Below are 20,232 nucleotides of genomic sequence, written 5' to 3'. Positions count from 1 at the left end.
TAGAAGGGGAATGAAGCAGTTGGGGTAGGGAAGGAGAAGCAGGGAAAGCACTTGAGGGAAGGGTAGTGGAGGGGGTAGAAGCATCTGGGGGCAGAGGGGAAAAGTTGCTAGGGGAGGATCAAGAGGGGCAGCAGAGAGGGAAGGGGGGGCTGAGTTTGCCAAGGGGTGGGCATGGGGCAGAGATGGCAGGGGGTAGGCACAGCAGGGGGAAAGCTGCTTGACCTTCACACCTGCCCCTGCACTGTATGCTACCCTGCAGCAGTGGGGAGCATGAATTAAAGATGACCCTCCAATAGTTAGATTCTATATATGGAAAATTATAACTAATTTATAAATTTTCCATGTATAGAATTGAATGATTAGTCATCTTACATTCAGGGTTGTCTTAAATTCAAGTAAATAAGGTACTCTGTCAAATTGCTGAATACTTTCTAGGCCTGCAATAATTTTCATTGTCTATCCATGATCCTGTTTCTATTTCTATTATGTCCTCCTTGAGATAGGTGACTGAAAATTAACATGAAATTTGAAGTCCTATTATAATGCCAATATATATTATATATTTTTACCATTATACGTATTCCTGTTTTTAGGAAAGCCAAGCACCTTGTTTGTAATGGGGCCCCAACCTTGGTACTAGAATGAGGGCTAGAGGCACGGATGATTCAGATGTCCTTAGCCCCACTCCATGACTCCCTCCCTGCCACCCCTCCCCCACACCCACACCCATGGTTCCTCTCCTGATTTTGTTGTGCTTTCCCTAACTCAAAGCTAGCTTCTCCAAGCAGGAAACTTACCTGACTGGCAGGGAACACATTGCCATGCAACAGCACAGTCTGTGACCAGGTGACCTGGAGGTAAGGGGACCAGAGATGCTGGGGAAATAAAAGGGAAGGGAAGGGAAAGCAGGGTGACTGAGGGTGAGGACAAGGGGCTCCATGGCTGTCCTTGAGGAGGCCGTGAGGAGACCCCAAGTGAATCCATGAAAGAGTAGAGAGCAAAAGGAGCCACCAAATCATGGAAGCTAAAATATTAACAGATAATCCTCTTTCTACTCATGTTTCTTTCAGCCAGTGATTTAAGTTCAAAGGGATTTAAGAGCATCCAAGGGCAGGGTGCATGAGGACTGAGGACTGGGTGGCTTCCCCACTAAGCTACAAGGGCAGCTTGGGCTCCAGTACCATGGACCCAAAGCAGGATCCTGGACAGCTAGAGTAAAAGTGGCTAGGAGCAGACGTGTCCAACCATACACACATCCAAAAAACATGAAAGCACTGCACCTATGCCCCAGAGGAGCCTACAACCATAAACATAAGGAAGATGTTTTTACTGAGTTGTTCATGAGCAATCATGGAGCACATCCTCAAGGAATCCATTTCTAAACACCTGGAGGAGGAGAAGGTCAGCATGGATTCAGCAAGTCATGCTTCACAAACCTGATTGCCTTCTATGATATGATGACTGGCTTGGCAGATGAGGGAAGAGTAGTGGACATGATATACCTTGACTTTTGCAAGGCTTTTGATACAGTCTCCCACAACAGTCTCACAAGCTAGCTAAGGAAGCACAGGTTGGATGAATGGACTGTATGTTGGATAGGAAACTGCCTGGAACCGTGGGCTCCAAGGGTAGTAATCAATGGCTCTATGTCCAGTTGGCAGCCAGACTCAAATGGAGTGCCCACGGGGACCAGTGTTCCTGGAACCAGTTTTGTTCAATATCTTCATTAATGACCTGGAAGATGGGGTGGAGTGCACCCTCAGCAAGTTTTTGGATGACAGCAAGCTAGAGGAGTTGTAGACACGGTGGAGGGTAGAGTTAGGATTCAGAGAGACCTCAACAAATTGGAGGATTGGACCAAAAGAAATCTCATGAGGTTCAACAATGACAAGTGTAAAGTCCTGTACTTAGGACAGAACAATCTTATGCATTAGTACAGGATGGGGACTGATTGGCTAAGCATCAGCTCTGCAGAAAAAGACCTGAGGGTTACAGTGAACAGTAAGCTGAATATGAGCCAACAGCATGCCCTTGTTGCAAAGAAGGCTAATGGCACATGGGGCTACATTAGTAGGAACATTGCCAGCAGATCAAGGGAAATGATTATTCCCCTCTATTCCACACTTGCGAGGTCACATCTGCAGTACTGTGTCCAGTTTTGGTTCCCCCCTACCCCCCGACTACAGAAAGGATGTGGACAAGTTGGAGAAAGTCCAGCAAAGGGCAATGAAAATGGTTAGGGGGCTGGAGTATGTGAATTCTGAGGAGAGGCTGAGGGAACTGGGATTATTTAGTCAGGAGAAGAAAAGACTGAGAGGGTATTTAATAGCAGCCTTAAACAACCTGAAGGGTGGCTTGAAAGAGGATGGAGCTAGACAAGTCTCGTTAGTGTCAAATGAAAGATCAAGGAGCAATGGTTTCTCATTGTAGCAAGGGAAGCTTAAGTTAAATAGTAGGAAAATCTCTCTCTCTAGGAGGGTAGTAAAGCACTGGAACAGGTTACCCAGAGAGATTGTGGAAACTCGATCTACGGAGGTTTTTAAGACCTGACTAGACAAAGCCTCAGCTGTGATGATCTATTTGGGGGTGGTCCTGCTTTGAGAAGGAGGTTGGACTGGATAACCTCCTGAGGTCTCTTCCACCCTAATTTTCTATGATTCTGTGATACACAGGTCTTTCCTTCAGTGGTTGCAGCTAATATAAAATAACTTCTACACTAGATCTTCAAGTTGGATCTTCCAATATGCTTTAACTTGACTTGTGTGTAAAATATATTCAGGCTAACTTGTTATGAAGGCTATATGGAATAAAGATACTCATCTACTCAGTCTTACTGCTCCGCTGATATTAGTGTTCCATGTTGCTCATTTGCAAAATATTGTTCCCTAAAGGGATGTTACATTTTGTAAAACAAAACAGGAAGAAATGCCTACCAGTAAGTGGGCGTGGCTGTAGTTACTGGGACAGACATTATACACAGACATTTTAAGTGATCAGAAACCGGTTTAAACTTGTAACATAACAGATATTCAGTGCACATAAACCAGTTTAAAAATGGCTGAAACTGGTTTGAGATAAACCTGGTTGAACATAGTATCAGTTTTAACTGATTTGGGTCAAACTGGTCCATCAAACCATGTCCAAGAGGACTTAAAGGCAGCCTCCCTATTTTTATATTTCCATCAAAGACGTGGTGGGTGAGAACTGAGAGTGCCCAGCGGGCCAAATTGGCACAGTTGAGGGGCCTCAGGAAAACACAGCCACCCTTGAGGACCCCATACCATGACAATGTTATAGCCCAGGGACTCATATTTTGGTTGTTGTTTATAAACTGGTGGACTGGGCCAAGACTATTGGGAAGAAGGAGACCTCATTGGGGGCACACTAGTGTGGAGACCCCAGCACCAGCGGGTGCAGCACCAGTGTGGGTGCAGCAACAGGAGCTGCTGAGAGCCCCATACTGGATGCCAGCCCCTCCCTCTTCTAAGTTTTTGTTTCCCTGGAAGCCCCGCTCTGAAACTCTGAAATTCTCTGAAACATTTCTGAAATGTTTCAGAGCATTCCAATTAGTTTCGTAGACTTCCATTTTGATTCAGATTTGGTGTTTTGGGTGCCGAAACGCCTCCAAAATGAAACAGCTGTCAAAATTTCACACAGCCCTAGATGACAGTAGCCAAAAGAGAGCTGCCATGCTTATTTTTTTGTTGCATGGAATACAGTAAAGGGAGGCAGCTCAGAGCTGTGATGTTTCCCATGAGTTAGACCAGAATGTAAGTTGCAAACTATTGGGGCAATAGTTAAAGGATATCAGACCCCCAACTTCCTTGTGTGGGATTGTGGCAGGGCACTGTTGGTGCCTGCCACTTTAAGGTCCTGGAGCTGCCAGCCGCCAGGTTCCTGATTAGGGCAGCCATTTTGGGAGCTGGGGCTGCCCATATAAACACGGCAGTTCTGCTGTGAGAGGCCAGGCAACAACATCGCCTGGCTGGAGGGCTGCAGATCTAAATCTAGAGGTAAGGGAGGAGCTCTAGGGGATGGTAAGGAGGCTCCTGGTCCTGGACATGACCTAAAGCTGCACCCTGCCAGGAGTGGTTGGCCTGGTGGGGCTCCCAGTGGGCCTGGGGGGGCCCCCCGGTGGTGGGGGAGCCTGTACCCGCCGGGCCTCGTACATCTTACCTCGGGCTTCCTTGCTCCGAGTGCTTGCCGATACTTGCCTTGCCGTTGCAGGTGGCCTTACGGGAGATCTTCACACACGCCGCACTCTGCCCCTTCTCTCCTGCCACGACTTTGAATCTTCCAGTGGGTGGGGCTTCGAGCGACGTGGTTGACCTCGTCGGTTGCCTGCTTCTTTGATGTCTTCTGTGAGGCTCCTCCTCCCCTACACCTCGCCCTTCACGCAGCCTGGTGGGTCCTGGTCACTTCTGTGATTGACTGTATGCTCCCTTAAATGCTTAACAATGAACCCACCTCTCATTCCCTTGGTCTTCCTACCTCCACACCACCTCAGCCCCTTCTAATACGGGGAAACACAAAACACCTTTCACAACTCAAATGAGAAACTTAATAAGTACCAAGAGAGGCCTAACCCTGCCCCTATTGGGCTTCCTTATGGAGCACAGCTAACCTCTCTAGACCTCTGCTTGTTGACGGAGCCACCTCCATGTGGCCCAGCTCTGTGACCCCACTCCACCTATCCAGGCTCAACGCCACTCCTTCTCCAGTATCCCACCGGCGTGACCCTTTCTCTAGATCTCTTGAGAGCAGCGGCCCCCTCTCCGGGTCTCCGCAGAACTGTTGCCCTCTCTCTGGGTGTTTACCGCAGCGTTGTCCTCTCTCTGGGTCCCCGCCTTGCTGCTGCCCTCTCTCTGGATCTTCCCCGATCCGCAGCCCTCTCTCTGGGTCTTCCTCAAACTGCAACCCTCTCTCAGGGTCTTGCCAGAGCAGCAGTCCTCCCTCCGGGTCACCTCCTCATGGCTCCCCTCTTTCTGGGTCTTCCCAATGAGGCTGCCTTCCCTCTGGGTCTTCCCAGGTCTGTTGACCTCCCCACGCCCTGGGATCTCCTACCGCTTCGTCTCCTTGCTTGCCTGCAGCTATCATTCTTGCTTTGGGTGCTGGCTCACTGCCAAGCTCCTCTGCTCCACCACAGCTAGCGTGCGCAGTCGCTTCTGGCGTCCCACGCTTCTGGCTGACACCACCAGCCAGGCTTTCTCCAGGCACCCATGCACCCCCACTCCCTCTCACCGCTGGCCCTTTTATTTCCACCGGCCGGTGATTGTAAGTGATGTCATCCACTGGCCGCAGGTGCCTTAAGGCATGATCAACGCCCCGCGCGGGCTTTCCCCGCTGTCCTTGCTCCTCCTCCCATCCTGCGGTGAGCAAATTTTCTTTTTTTACTTTCTTTTTTCCTGTTCCACCCCCAGCTCCTGGCCCTGGGGTTCCCCTCATGGACTCGGTAGTCTCCCCTGTTTTTTTCTCCCTGTGACAGAGCCCCCAGGAAATGCCAAGCCAGTTACCACCCCGGTGAAAGGCGTGTCAGGGCGACTTAACCCCTGGCCCCCACCACCAGGTGGGTGACCCCTGTGTTTGTAGGGCCCGGAGGGCAGACCCCAGGAGAGAGAGAGGGGCTAGAGACTCAAACCTGATCGAGAGAGTACCCTCGACTGGCCCATGCTGGGGCCAGGACCAGGACGGTCAAAAGGGCCAGGAGTCCACCTCAAGGGATGCCCAAGAGCCGAGGGCTTGGGGTCCCAACTGGCCTGGAGGTGGGCCAGGGCTGGTCCTGGGCGGACCACACCTGAGAGAGGAAAGTCATTTCAGGGAGCTAGATAGCTTATTGAAGGTGGGGTAGGCTGCCTGAATGGAGGGATCTTGGAGGGGTCCTGATAGAAGAATTCTGGGGCCCAGTGTGGGGCTGGTGATAAGAATACCTAGATGCCATCTGCAAGGCTTGGGCTGCGGTGTAGGGGAGGAAAGGAGCTGTAGATAGCTCCCCCTGGCATCGGGGCAGGAAATGGGCAGCTTCCTTCTTATTAACATCTATTTAATTAATTCCAACAAGGTGGGCCGGCGAGAAGGCAGGCGATTAGCCCAAAAACAGGTGGGCGGGCCACGGTTAGATCAGCCCCGACCAGGACCCCTGTTACCGGGGTCATACACAGGCATCAGTTTACTGATGATTACCATGTTTAAGGTAATAAACTGTTAGGCACTGTTTAAGCACACACCAATAAAGAGTCCCTGCTCTGAAGAGTTCGCAGTCTAAGCAGACAAGACAGATTCAGGTTTGTGTAAAGAGAAAATGCACAAGCAGTGCTGCTTTGCCAGCAGGATGGCAACAAATGGCATATTAGTTGCAGAGTATTCTGAGACAGTGAGTTAGGAGATGCATTAAATGCAAAGAGCAAAAAGTGGCGGGGAATGGTCAAGGAAGTTGATAAGAAGGGCAGGGGAAAAGAGGCTAAGGCACAGTTGTGAAGAGAGGATAAGGTAAGCGGTTCGGAGGGGAGTGACCAGAGCATATGACAAGCTACAAAATCCACTCAACGCTGCAGAAAATTCTCACAAATCAAGATATAAGTCCGTGTTTTGGCTGATTTGGCATCTGGTCTCACCAAATTAAGGTTCTATCTGATTTCTTCTAGCAATTATGTTCCCTAATCCTGAACAGCTTAAAGAGGTGCTTGGTAGAGACATGATTTAGGACCTATCATCCCCAGAATAGCATTATTTTACTGTTCTGGGATAGTAAATGTGACCCAGGGGGGCTCCATTTAAACCCCAATCCTGACATCCTGTGCACTAGCTTTTTCTACAGCTGCTTCTGTGAGCCAGGCTGATGGAAAGAATGGGGCATATTTGACTGGTTCCATTCTGTAAGCAGTATGCTCCTTCTATTAGGGCTCCATTTGTCTTTGATTTCATCCTTGGCTCACCCCATTGTGTGAGGAACTGAAAAGTCTCCAAACAGCAAGTGATTTCACTTTTCATATTGTATGGACAACAGTGCAGGGTGAGGTAAGGACAGGGTTGGTGCTTTAACTTCAAGTCTCTTGCCTTGGTTCCTGTACAATTCAGTGCTTTCTCCAAATGAATAACCACAAGCAGCCTAATGTTGTTGTTCCTATCATTCCCTATGTTCATTAGGCATTTCATTTAACTTTTGGGGTTTTTTTCTTTCTCTTCATTACATCTTCAATGAGTTTGAGCTGCCCTAGATGTGTGGAATGCACAAGAAAGGGAGGGGGATTGTTTCACTGCATGCAAAATGCATATAGAAAAGGTGCTGCTCTCAGATTCTTGCTAAAAACAAGAAGTCAGCTTTGGATCCAGGGGAACCTTCAGGAATATTTAACATATGTAAAAATAGGTATTGAATGCATTGATCAATGAATGTATTATAGAACAGAACTTTTCACTTTTAAGTTAGTGGCCTGAATATAATCTTCTGTAAACGATGGCTTCCTTTTTCAGCTACCATGAAGGGACTGCAGGAAGCCTGAGTACATCTTGGATTTAGTCAGTCTGGGCATTTATACACATACTCTGGGAGGTGAGGAGGAGGAGGGATTTCTTAGAGCCACTGTAATTGCAGCACCCAAAATGTCATGTGCATCAGCAACCCCGTACTGCAAAATGGCAGCAGAAGGGGCACTTTAACTGAAGCTCATTTGACAATCTTTAATTAAAGTGCCTCCACTGCCATTTTTCAGCATGGACACCGATGCACATAATGCTGGAGTCTGCTGGAACACAGTATTTACCATGCTGCAGCAGACTCAATTAATCAAGTCTGCTCCAATGTGCTGTAGTTACAGCATGTCAAAGCACCCTCGATGCATGTGTATAGGTGTGCTCTGTGAAGTGCAAATCTATGATGCCTTCTGCCTGACTTCAGACTAACATGGCTAACTACCTTCTCTGAAAATAATCTCTCTCCAGTTTCTAAAACCTACTGTCATGAGATGCATGTCCAATAGCCTGTGTGCCAATCTGGATGGTCTTCAACGCTCAAGAAGCATATTCATCTTCTAGTAACCCTTTACCACAATTAATACATTCATTCTTCAGCAGACAAAAACAAGCGCTGCCTTGGGTCTGCATTTCAAGGGAAGGGCAGAGACTTCAGCCTTTAGATCTGATTCTCTAGCACCTTTTAGGCATAACATTTGCACAAAATTTTGCAAGCAATTTTTAAAGCATCAGCATTCAGAGACAATTTCTTTTCTTTATAGATTACCATTGAATAAGGTCTCTGGTTTGAGACGCTACTATGACATTCATGTTTAAAAAATCATTCCAATAACAAATTACTTGTTTTTTTCCACCTAATCCTTTCAAATAAAATTCTTCATTATTTCAACCAACCCACAGCAAATTTAGATATCCATTTTACCACTGATGTCCAAAATAGAAAAATAATTAATCACAAAGCTTTCCAATATATTTCAGACATGACATTATTTTTCTTTAAAAAAAAAAACAGAAAAAATTGTTTTACATCAGGTAGATACAAAAATATTCATTTTTCCCTTCACTGAAGAAGGATTTAAGAGGCTAGGAACAGAAAACAAAAATCACATCACAAACACTTAGCTTCTGTATTTTGAGTGAGAATCCCTGATACTTTAAATTACTAACAACATTTTAATTTTTGGAAATTAAGTGTTTTTCATAGAATAAATGCCATCTAAAAATATCATATAGAAAAGAGGTCTGGCCAAGGGTACTCTGCTGAGCAAGAGAGTTTTCTGAGTTTTTCAGGACCTCCTCCCTCTTTTTTCATGCATTTCAGACCTTTCTTTAGGCAGGTATAAATCCTCTTAATATTTTAACTTGTCAAAGTACAATGCCCCTTAAAAATACAAAATTAATACAGTGAACATCCAGAATATTATGGGCTGGGTCAATTCGTGAGAGAAAAGACAGATTTATGTTCTTTCCAGTGGAGAAGAATAAAAGATATTTGAACTATTCATCAATAATCCAGGTATCCCTGAATGTGGCAGCACTTTCCCACCTCACTGTTTTGTGGATAATTGACTAGCTCTATTCTATTTTTGTTATCTTTACATTTGATGTGCACAATGCTACTTGTATCCAGCAATCACTAATTGTACCAGCAAGATAACAAATGATGCCAAGGCTTATAATCAAGGGGACATTTTTATAACTGCTCCATTTCCTAAATGTTGTAGGAGGGTTCTTGCTCTTTGTTTTGTTTTCTCTCTGTTGCTTAGACCAGTTATACTTACATCCAGTAGCCAATGTGTATGCAAATCAAACGTGATGGGCACTGCAATCATTCACTATATTGCCAGGCAGGGAATTGAAGCCACATTCAGTGACTGGTCAATTATTTATGGACTGTTCTAACTTGTTTCAGAGCCACAATGGCCGTATCCAAGTACATGTTTATGTACAGTATAAATGCCTTTTCTATGAATTGCCAAGATCCCACAAGAAAAGCTATCAAAGCATACAACTGAAAAAATGCTAAGTACTGTTTAATTGCAAGACATTTTTATTAGGGTACTAAAATTAGAGTGTTTGTGTATATAAATAAGGACCTGGTATCACTAAGTTTAAGGAAGTTTTGTTCAGATCTTACTAGATAAAAGGCAAAAAGCCCAACTCTATTAGTCTGAGTGACTCCTTTTAGAGTTGGAATAATGGTAAAGTAAAAAAAATCAAGGCAGCTTGTACTAATCATATTTGGTTCTGTTCAACTGAGTTTACTTCAATAAACCTAGTACATGTTTGTTTCCTCTCACAAAAACATCAGCCAATATGGAACACACGGAGTGGTTGCTATCAGAAAAAAAATTCTGTCATTTACTACATAGTTCTTATAACAAAAGAAAACTGTGCATCTCTGTTAACACTTTATGGTAACTTTGACAGTGCAATGAAAGGACACATTCCAAAGGTATATGTGATATTGCTTCAGAGTCAGCAGTGCAAATCCCATTGATTTTGACAAGTGCCTCATATGAAAAGCCTTGCCCTCCAGGATGCTGGATTACCTTTGACTCCAATTTACTTTAATAACATTTGATTTGAGAAGTCTAATTCCTTTTTTTTTTTAATATCCCTCATGGTTTTAATGATTTCTATGTGCATGTACAGCTATTACAAATCACAGTGATTGTATAGGGCATATTCACAAGATTCACCATGTGAGTTATACCACATCATCCTCCCTAATTACCACCCTATCAATTCATAGATTTAAAAGAATGCAATGGAAACAAGGTCTACAGATCTCGTATGGAAAAATTTAAATGAAGTAAAATTTGTATTATTCCAGGGCTTAAGAAAAACATGTTTTTATAGCTTTAAATCTGTTGTTTTATTTTTAAGAACCCAAAGCCAAAAACAATCACTAGGACTAACACATGAAGCCTTATTAAAATAACAAGATGTTATGTATAACTTGGAATGATATACACCAGGGGTGTCAAAGTTACTCTTCCACAGGGCTCCTGGAGGGGCCAGGAATTTGGTGGCAGAGCCTACCACTGAATTTTGGAGTATAGAGCCCTGTTGGGAATGCATGTCAGTGGCTGATGAGCCAACAATGGCTAAATTTAACCCCTCTGGTTCTCTGACACTGCCGACTCCACTGTTGATGTCATTGCTTGACCCACTGCCAGAGTTGGGCCCAGGTCTGGCCTGTGAAGAGCCCCATAGTCCAAATCTGGCCTACAAAGAGCCCCATAATTCAGATCCAGCCAAGCTAAGAAAGTGGGGTTGACACCCCTGATACAGACACACACACACGCTCCCCAGTTCTTTTCTAACATAAATCAAACCTATTTAGTATCTGTATGTGACCTTCACGGTACAAAATCTGTATTTACTAAATGGACACTCTACTCTGTGTATGCAGCAGAAATTAGTCTTTATTATCTTAATGCTGTTATAGTTTAGCTAACCCAAGAAACCTTTTTTTAAATATCCGAATGTTATGTTCCTGGGAACTATTGCAAGTTATCTGCCATACTTACCATGGATCATATCTGTCTTTGTGGTCATGCTCCATTGCTGCTAAAACTCTTTATATTAAAAGTGTTTTAGATCCTCCAGATGGTTTTTTAATGTTCCATTACTTTGGGACTCTAATGTAGTTTCCTGTAAGCGCATAAAAAAAATCTAGGTGAAAAATTAATATCAACTCCGTCTCCTCTATTACAGTAAAACTTATGTGATACATTCTAAAGTTCTAAAAGAAACCACATGACAAAGCCATTTAGTCTTCAGCTCCAGCATTGTTGCTGCCCAAGTTAGGGGGAGATGCAGAAGCAACTGTCTAAGTAGGAGTTCAGCAGTTCAAGAGACTGCAGTATTCATGTGAGAGATGGAGAGAGAGAGCACTGCTGGCTTTTGCAGTAGGAAAGAGAATCAGCTACCAAATATAACAAGTGAAAGGGTTTGTTTTATTCTCCTTGGCACCTTAGTAATGCATACATGGATTATTCACTGCTGACTTGTGGGTTGGGGGACTGACAACCAACCATTAGCCCCCTGCCCCTGCCTTTCCTAGCTCTCCTTCCCCAACAAATCTGAAAAAAAACAAAGTTCAAGGACTTTCATCAGTGTGTTTTTGTTAGTACAGGACTCTGTATCTCTAGTTATTATCCTCTGTTCTGTTCAATGCTGCGTTCACAATGAATTATGATACTGCATGATGGGTAACTGGTAAGGTGTTGCTAAAAGCCTTGTCATCTTGCCCACGAGGAGACTGAGGCTCAGTGAAGCTCCTCAATTTCATCCCTCAGTTGCCTTTGGGATTTCTAAGGAACCTCCTGGAGTTTTAGCAGGATTGTCAGCCTCCAGCAAGGTGAAGTAGGGCATTTTACACCTGACAAGTTTGAGGGATACAATAATGTTCCATGAGAGTGTAGACAAGTGAGGATCACTTGGACAGAGGGGGGAACAAGTCACCTAAAGTTTCTTGGGGCCAGAAAACTGGGGAGGGGGGTGTTCCCCAGGCTGAAGAACTTAGAAGGCCCATTAAAAAAAAGGAACTTTCCCAAGTTTATCCTTGGATAAGTGTTTTATCTTGAGAAAATTCTGAACCCCTTCCATTAAGATACTCAACCAGTTGCCTAACATAAAGCACTTGGGGTCACACATTGAAATGAAGGGGTGTACTCAAGTTGAGCACTTTACTGGAATGGACCCCAAGGGTTCAATTACTGCAGTTCATACTGCAGTCAATAGGAACAAGATAATACTTGAAAAAAACATCTGCTTCAGATGTTGCTGAACAAGGAAACCAATCTCTGACTTTTTACTTTTAAAAATATCCTCTCATAATTAGGCTTTCAGCCATTTCAGGGTAATGTACTGAACACACAGATTTTTATGCTGGTATGAACTTTCTGCAAGAAGAAAAATCTGACAGTCTCAATTAGATATTAAACGAAGGCAATGCAAAACTAATAATTCTGATGTAATTAGAAGAAATTAAAATGACAACAGAGTATTTCTTCCTGATAAAGTTTCAGCAGTAGATGGCCTTCCCACAGATTTTTTTATACATGTAGTGTAGATTCAACGAACTCCTCGTAATACCCTCAATTGAATTATAGGTTAGTTTGGGGGGGGTTGCTTTCACAAAACAGTATTTGACCATTTTCTCAACACTATACAGTATTCGACAGGTAAAAAAAAAAAGGGGGATTACATTTAAAATATTGTGATTTGTTCTACCAAAAATGGGGGGAAATCTTAATTACGTTAAACCCAATTTGAAACATTTCATTTTACCCCTTATATTCAATTGCTGAGGAGTTAAAGAAGACACCTACAATATAAAAGAGTAGCGTTTGGTGTCAAACATTGCCTGTAAGGGTTTGAATTCAAATCTCTCATCTCCAGTCTCAGTGACTTGATTATCAAGCTATGGTATGTTCTGCAGTGTGGGATTTTCACTTAGTTTGGGATGACTGAAAATGCATTATGGCCATATTTCTGTCAGCTGTGTGGGGATTAAGGCTATCAAATGTGTATCTTTCCCAAAATGTGAAGACTGTTTACAGAGCTGACCTTAGAGGGGTGTAGGGCCTAGGGCAAATCAGCCCGTGTGGGGCCCCTTAACACTGCAGGGCTGTGGTACCCCCACAAAGGGTCTCTTCTTCCACGACACGGGGCTGAGCCACCAGCTCCAGGTGGGCCCCGTGGGAGGGGCCACGGCCTCTCTGCCCGGCTCTGCAAGGCCCAGGGCAGTCACCCCAATTTGCCATACCCTAGGGACAGCTCTGATTGTTTATGTTGCAGCCCTTTATTGAATAAATTATTCAATTGAAGGAAAACATTTGCATACATAACTTCTTACCCGTATTCAACCAGGCTCTTGAAACAAGCCTTAGATCAAAAATCTATCTTTGTTTGCCTTCAAAGCTCTATTTGTACACTCAGGAAATGGATTTCTACAAACTTCTTTCCCATTTGCTTAATTGGTATAAAAATACATGCCACCAAGGCTCTCAGGTTCCCTATGCTTTTAACTCTCTTAATGGACAACAAAAGCAACAACAAACCTATTTGGGGTCTTTTACCATCACTAATAATGAAGATGAAGTTCATTAATTGGCATAAATAATAAAACTTGCTTCTTGAACACAAAACACAGCCAAGGTAAGTTTCTGCCTGTAGGCATTCCATTCATGGAAACGTATTTGAAGAAATCTGTGTTCTTTTGTAATTAATTGGTGGTAAGTGAAATACAGACAAAGAAAAACACCATTAGCAATTCTGAAGTGGGAATTTCCAAAAATATATAGTTGTTTCTGCTACATGCACAGTATCTCATAAATTTTAACAATCACAGCCTGTTTATATCAGTCTTTTATTATTTTAATTAAACACTGTGGACAGAATTTCCAAACTTATGGGTATATTTTTAAAAGTAGAAGACTTGCTGTTTCCATCACATTCATTGGAATGTTGGGGGTTTTTTTCATTTAAGAGACAGATTTTATTTAGATACCAAGCTATAAACTTAGGAATTAAACTTTGTATTCCTAGGTATGAAGACATTGGCATACATTCACTTTAGGACACTAAGGGTGCCTATGCATTAACAGGGAGGCTGCTCCAATATGCTGTAATCCCACCGTATCAGAGCAGGTTCAATTAATCTAGCATGATAATTACCATGCTTCAGCAGACTAGTGCATCTCGTATATCAGCATCTTCATGCTTAAAAATTGCAGGGGGTGCTTTAACTAAAGCTCATCAAATAAACTTTAGTTAAAGTACCCCTGCTGCCATGTTTAAGTGCAGGGGCACTGGTCCATGAGACACTCGGGGTGCTTCAATTAGACCTTTTGGAGCCACTCTAATTAAAGTGCTCCCCGCCCCCCGCCTGCCAAAGCACATGTATAAATGCCCTAAAAGACAGGAGAGTCTGGTTCAGGCTAGTTACTTTTATTGGGTTCAAGCTAGTTACTGAGTTACTTTTATTCTGTATAGAGTAGTATAATGGGGTGGAAGGAAAATCAATCAATATTAATTAGCCATGGGAACAAAAACATAATTGAAAAGAAAACATCCCCAGGTAATAAAAAATACAGATATACTGTGTCACTATACTGAAAAAGACCTAAATTAGAACTGTGAAGTCAAGAATTGATTATATAGGCTAGGAATCTACCACGCCCACGCTAAGATGATACAATCCCTGCCCCTAAGAATGCCTCTTGGTTTCTCTTTCTTTTATTAGATTCTATGGCTCAAAGTAAGTAATGAAAATTTATAGTAACAAACATTTTCCTAAGTAATTAAACTGGACTCAAAACCGCTTTCTCAATATTTTTTGTAAATCCTGAGCAGCTCTTCCTTTGTTGAAAGCTATGGTTTGAACACTACAAAAACTTGATTACTACCTAAATTAAGAGACATTCTGAATTTTACCATTCCAGCCTGTGGGTTTTCTTCTCCCTTTCTATTGACTAGGTGGAAAGATGAGACCTGGCAAACATGTCAGCCTTTTTATTTAGCAGGGAGTTTTTTTAACACAAAGTGACAAGCTTGAGTTAGAAACAAACTGTGTTTATGTGTGTTGCTGAAGGCTCATACTGCTGTACCTTTGGCTCCCACAGAGCTTCCTCTTCTCCTTGTGTGATCAAGTCATACATTTTTTTAATCTTTATAGTAAGTGTATGAATATGGCCCAGGCAAAATTATTGATAGCCAAGATTCTTTTTGCTTGTGACAGTGCAGAATTGTGACTGTTTGGCCTGTGTGTGCTTCATCACAAGTGGAAAATTCACAGGTAAAAATATTGTACTGAAGATGCTACGCACATAAAATAGAAGCATATGAAATAAGAAGGCTTACATGAATTAATACTGCTCCGAGTGATCAGCAATTTGAAAATTTAAATTGATATATTTAAAATTCATTTATTTATAGAAAGGCTTCAAACAAATTTCAGTTTGGTACAGTAGATAAGAATAACATAGGAGAGGTGAAGTGATATTAATCTTCCAGCTCAGAGGAATCTTATTGCTGTGCATCTGTGACAGTTTCTTTTGCAGACAGCAGCAAAAATCTTCTGCCTAAAGGACATCAGATGTCTTCCCTCCCCACACCCTCTCTATCTCTCAGGTAGATTTTTAGAGGATGAGATGACTAAATATCTTTCTTAGAATAAGTTTCTGACTCAATACGAGTTGGTGGTTGGTGAGAAATTTTGTTTTAAAATACTTCCCTGTCTACTAAACATTTATTAACTTCAAAATCATAAAAGAAGGAAGAAAATGTTTTTGGAACAAATGGAGAGGAGGATGCCAAACTACAGTTGAAGAGGTTACTATTTCAAGAAAATTTACTAATTAACATGTGCGTGCAAATGAGCTATAAAGATCAATTCAGTGACTCTTCATCCCTTGACATGGTTTACATTTGAGATGAAAGCAGCCTTACCAAAAATGCAAAGCCTGACTTAACTGAAATGGATCCTTTTCGAATTCTACATGCAGTCACTATTTAAATAGCTCCTTTTTCCTATACGTGAAGAACCATGCACATAGATTTTCTGAAGAAAGACTAATGTGAGCTTTAAAAATAAAGAAAACAAATTACTTAAAAAATAAATTACTTAAACTGGCAACTGAAATGAAGCATGCATCAGTGGATACAATTATGTATATTTATATATATTATTTACTATACACACATACACATGCACACATACACATGTGTGTGTGTATTTATGTACATGCATATGTATCTGTACACACAGTACAGGATACACACACATATCATAAGATCATAAGAGGTTTTACCCCAAACTATTTTTATTGGCAGTAATCTAACAAGGAAATGATCTCTAATATAAATGTTTAGTTCCTTTTTTAAATTCTATTACTAAATCTGAGATAAAGCAAGTGTGGGAAGGGGAAAGAGCATCTGCTTGTGGGTCAACATTTTGTTCTTCCTGACTCTATAGCAACGGCTAAATATTATTCTGGGCTGACAACAATTAATTATGCTGCTGCACATTAACACTGTGGAAACCAAAGCTGCTGACAGTCAAAATCTGCCATGTTAATTTGAGATCCATTTTGTACATATTGATTTTGTATATGTTTTGAATACAAGTGCTACTACTCTTAAAGGAATGTCATTTTTTTAAACCTGAGAACACACAGCAGAAGAGCTTCAAAAAGAGGTGGAAATAACCTTTAGTATTTAAACTAAAAATATCAGTTCCAAATCTACATGTAAAATTACAAAAGTAACCATTAGGAATCTTGAGATAATTTTCAAATTCTTTTTCCTTGGTTGTTTTTTTGTTTTACTTTGTTTGTTTGTTTTTACTTTGTTGCCCTTAGTCCTTCAGCCTAGCTTGTTCATCAATGAACTTCAGTGAGCAGTGTGATAAAGATTAGGCTGTTTGGTTATGTTAATGTTAATTAGGCTATTCTGATCCTATCTTGAAATGTCCTTTTTCCTTGCATTTGTTTTCTAATATATCTGACAGCAAAATGATTAACTTCATCTCCCAACAAATTATTAAAACAGTTTTACTTGCAAAATATCTATTTTCATCCCTCTCTGTCCAATGGTATCTGGTCCAAATTCACCCTGGTTGTAACCCTACTAACATATGACTTAACCTTTATATTCTGGCCACCTTACAGTTCAGGAGGTTCCTCCTTCCCTTTGGTAGCAGCATTCCATTTTGCTTGTTCAAAGTACTGAATTATTTGGCATATGATTCTTTCATAATCCTTTTCTGCATTAGTTTGCTTGAATTTCATTTTAAATTATCCCCTGTAAGATGCTGATACTCTTTCATTCTCTGGTCGCACCCAGAGAGCTGTAGTAGATGGCTTGGTATCGACCTGGAGGGATATGGGAAGTGGTCCCGCAGGGTTCGGTTCTTGGTCCCGCAGGGTTCGGTTCTTGGACCTGCACTCTTCAATATCTTCATCAGTGACTTGGATATCATGTGACGTGTACTCTGTCCAAGTTTGCAGATGATACTAAATTGTGGGGTCAAGTACACACTCCGGAGGGTAGGAAACAATTGCAGGCAGACCTGGACAGGTTAGAAAAGTGGGTAGTACACAATAGGATACAGTACAACATGGAAAAGTACAGAGTACTGCACCTAGGGTGCAAAAATATCCAGCAAACCTACTGGCTGGGAAGTGATCCTCTCAGCAGCACAGAAGCAGAAAGGTATCTTGGAGACATAGTGGACTCCAAGATGAACATGATCGTCCGTGTGACAAAATCATCAGCAAAGCTAACCGTATTTTAACATGCATCAGTAGATGCATGACAAATAGATCCAAGAAGGTGATACTTCTCCTCTATGCAGCATTGGTCAGACCGTAGTTGGAGTACTGCATCCATTTTGGGCACTATATTTCAAGAAGGAAGTTGGTAGACTTGAGAGGGTCCAGAGGAAAGCCACTCATATGACCAGGGGCTTACAGGACAAGCCCTACAAAGAGAGACTGAGGGACCTGGACCTCTTCAGCCTCTGCAAGAGAAGGCTGAGAGGTGATCTTGTGGCCGCCTACAAATTCATTAGGGGGACTCAGCAAGGGATCGGAGATGCTCTGTTCGCCAGGGCGTCTCTTTGGGTAACAAGGAACAATGGTCACAAAGTGACAGAGAGCAGATTAAGGCTAGATATCAGGAAAAACTTCTTCACGGTAAGGGTGGCCAAAATTGGGAATGGGCTTCCAAGGGAGGTGGTGCTCTCCCCTACCTTGGGGGCCTTTAAGGGAAGGCTGGATAGGCATCTGGCTGGGGCCATCTGACCCCAGCAGTCTTTCCTGCCTAGGCAGGGGGTCGGACTTGATGATCTATTGGAGGTCGCTTCTGACCCTAGCATTTATGAATCTATGAACTTGATGAATAAAAAGGTTCTTTCCAGTCCTGTGCTCCAAGTTTTTATTAAGAAAATGCTATATAGAAAGGGTTTTTTTTAATTAACTTTATACTAATCTGATAGGTAGCTTGATCACATGCCTATCTACTTCCCATTTGGAATATTCCAGAGGATTTAAAATTAATACTCCCTTTTAAAAAAAGGTTGCCTAAAATATATTATTTGGGGAAACCCAATGAGGTAATTCTGGACCTTGATCTCCATGGATGGGGACAGAAATTACACATAAATCAATATAAATGATCAGAAACCAGTTCAAATCTGTAACACAGAGGAAGTTCGGTACACATAAACTGCTTTCAAAGTGGCCAAAACCAGTAGAAGATAAACCTAGATGGATGTAGCATCATATTTCACTGATTTTGGTTGTTGGTTTATTGAATTTCTGTCCCAGATCTCATCATCAAATTAATTCACAGTTGCCCAGCATCTCAGGATCCTTTCAACCTCCCCTACAAGCCCCCCTTACAGTGTGGGTGGGCTAGCCTTGGCTCAAGTTATCTGCTCAAGCCCAGCAGGGAGCCATGCTCCAGCACCCCCCAGCTTCTGGTCTGAACCACTGCAGACATGTGGCTGCATTTCTGGAATCAAAAGTGAATGTCTGTTCACTTGCTTATTGGTTCAATCTATGCAGCTTAGTCTAACCTGTAAATATTGAATTAATTCAGTCTTGGACTTTTTTACTGTCTGTACTTAGCCTATGTGTATTTGTAGAGGAGGAATTAAAATAAACTGCTGATCTTTGGAAACAAGAAAAGCATCCTCAGTGTTGCAAGGGACAATATCTGGCTACCCTTCTGTTGTTAATAGCAGTGGTAGCACTAGTCCACACAAAGTGATCACAACCAAGCCTAACCTATAATTTTGATACTTCACAATGACCACTTTTTAATCCATAAAGTAATTGAGAGGATGGCCCATTTCACAACTGGAATATGCCTAAATAGAGAAGAAAAACCATTAAATCTCTGGGTCCTTTGATTGAAAGAAATCTGAACGCTGAATTACTTGTTCTGTAGCAAAACCTCCAGTTTCTTTTTTATTATTATTTATTTATTTTAAAATGCATTCCCTCCCCTTCCCCAATCATTCCTGACTTTTTCTCTCCCTCTCTTTTCCCTATAGATAAGTATAAGTAAGCTAAGATGTAGGATAAGCTTTAAACATTTTTATTTTGGTAGCAAGTTTTTGGTTTTGGATATCCACTGTTTTATACTGTATTGTTATTAGGTTTGTGTTGATTTTACTGTTGTATATTGTATTATTATCATTTTCGTACTGATTTGTATTGTTTCATATGGATAGTGTATGGTTTAGGCCTGTGTTTGTAAGAGAACCAAAGTCATGTCAAGTTTCCATTTTATATGTCAAGCCTCCATCTTCTGTCCTCTGCCTGGGCATCCCATGTTGCAACTGTATGAGTCACGTACCCCTCCCATGTAAATTGGTTCCCCGATGAATGAGTGTGATTGGGAATGATTGAAACACAATGGTAGCAGGCCTCTACTGAATGGCCTGTAATGACTGGGCCATCACCTCATATTGATTCACCCAGGAACCACAGACCTCACCCAGGAACAGAGACAAGACCAGCATTTGAAAGACAAAGGACCCTGCAAAACCAGCAACTCTCATCATTACAGACACCAGAAACTGCACATCCCTGCATGGAGCACACATGCTCAGTACACCAGGGGCTGACCCTTGCCTGGGCATGCCTCCTGTCACTAGGGTCACACAAGGTCTGCCCCTATAAAAAGGGGCAGTGAAGACAGACCCAGTAGGAACACCATTTCCATCTGGACCAGCACCAT

This window comes from Alligator sinensis, unplaced genomic scaffold (assembly GCF_000455745.1).
Source record: "Alligator sinensis unplaced genomic scaffold, ASM45574v1 scaffold655_1, whole genome shotgun sequence".
NCBI lineage: Eukaryota > Metazoa > Chordata > Crocodylia > Alligatoridae > Alligator > Alligator sinensis.
This window is presented reverse-complemented; position numbering follows the sequence as displayed.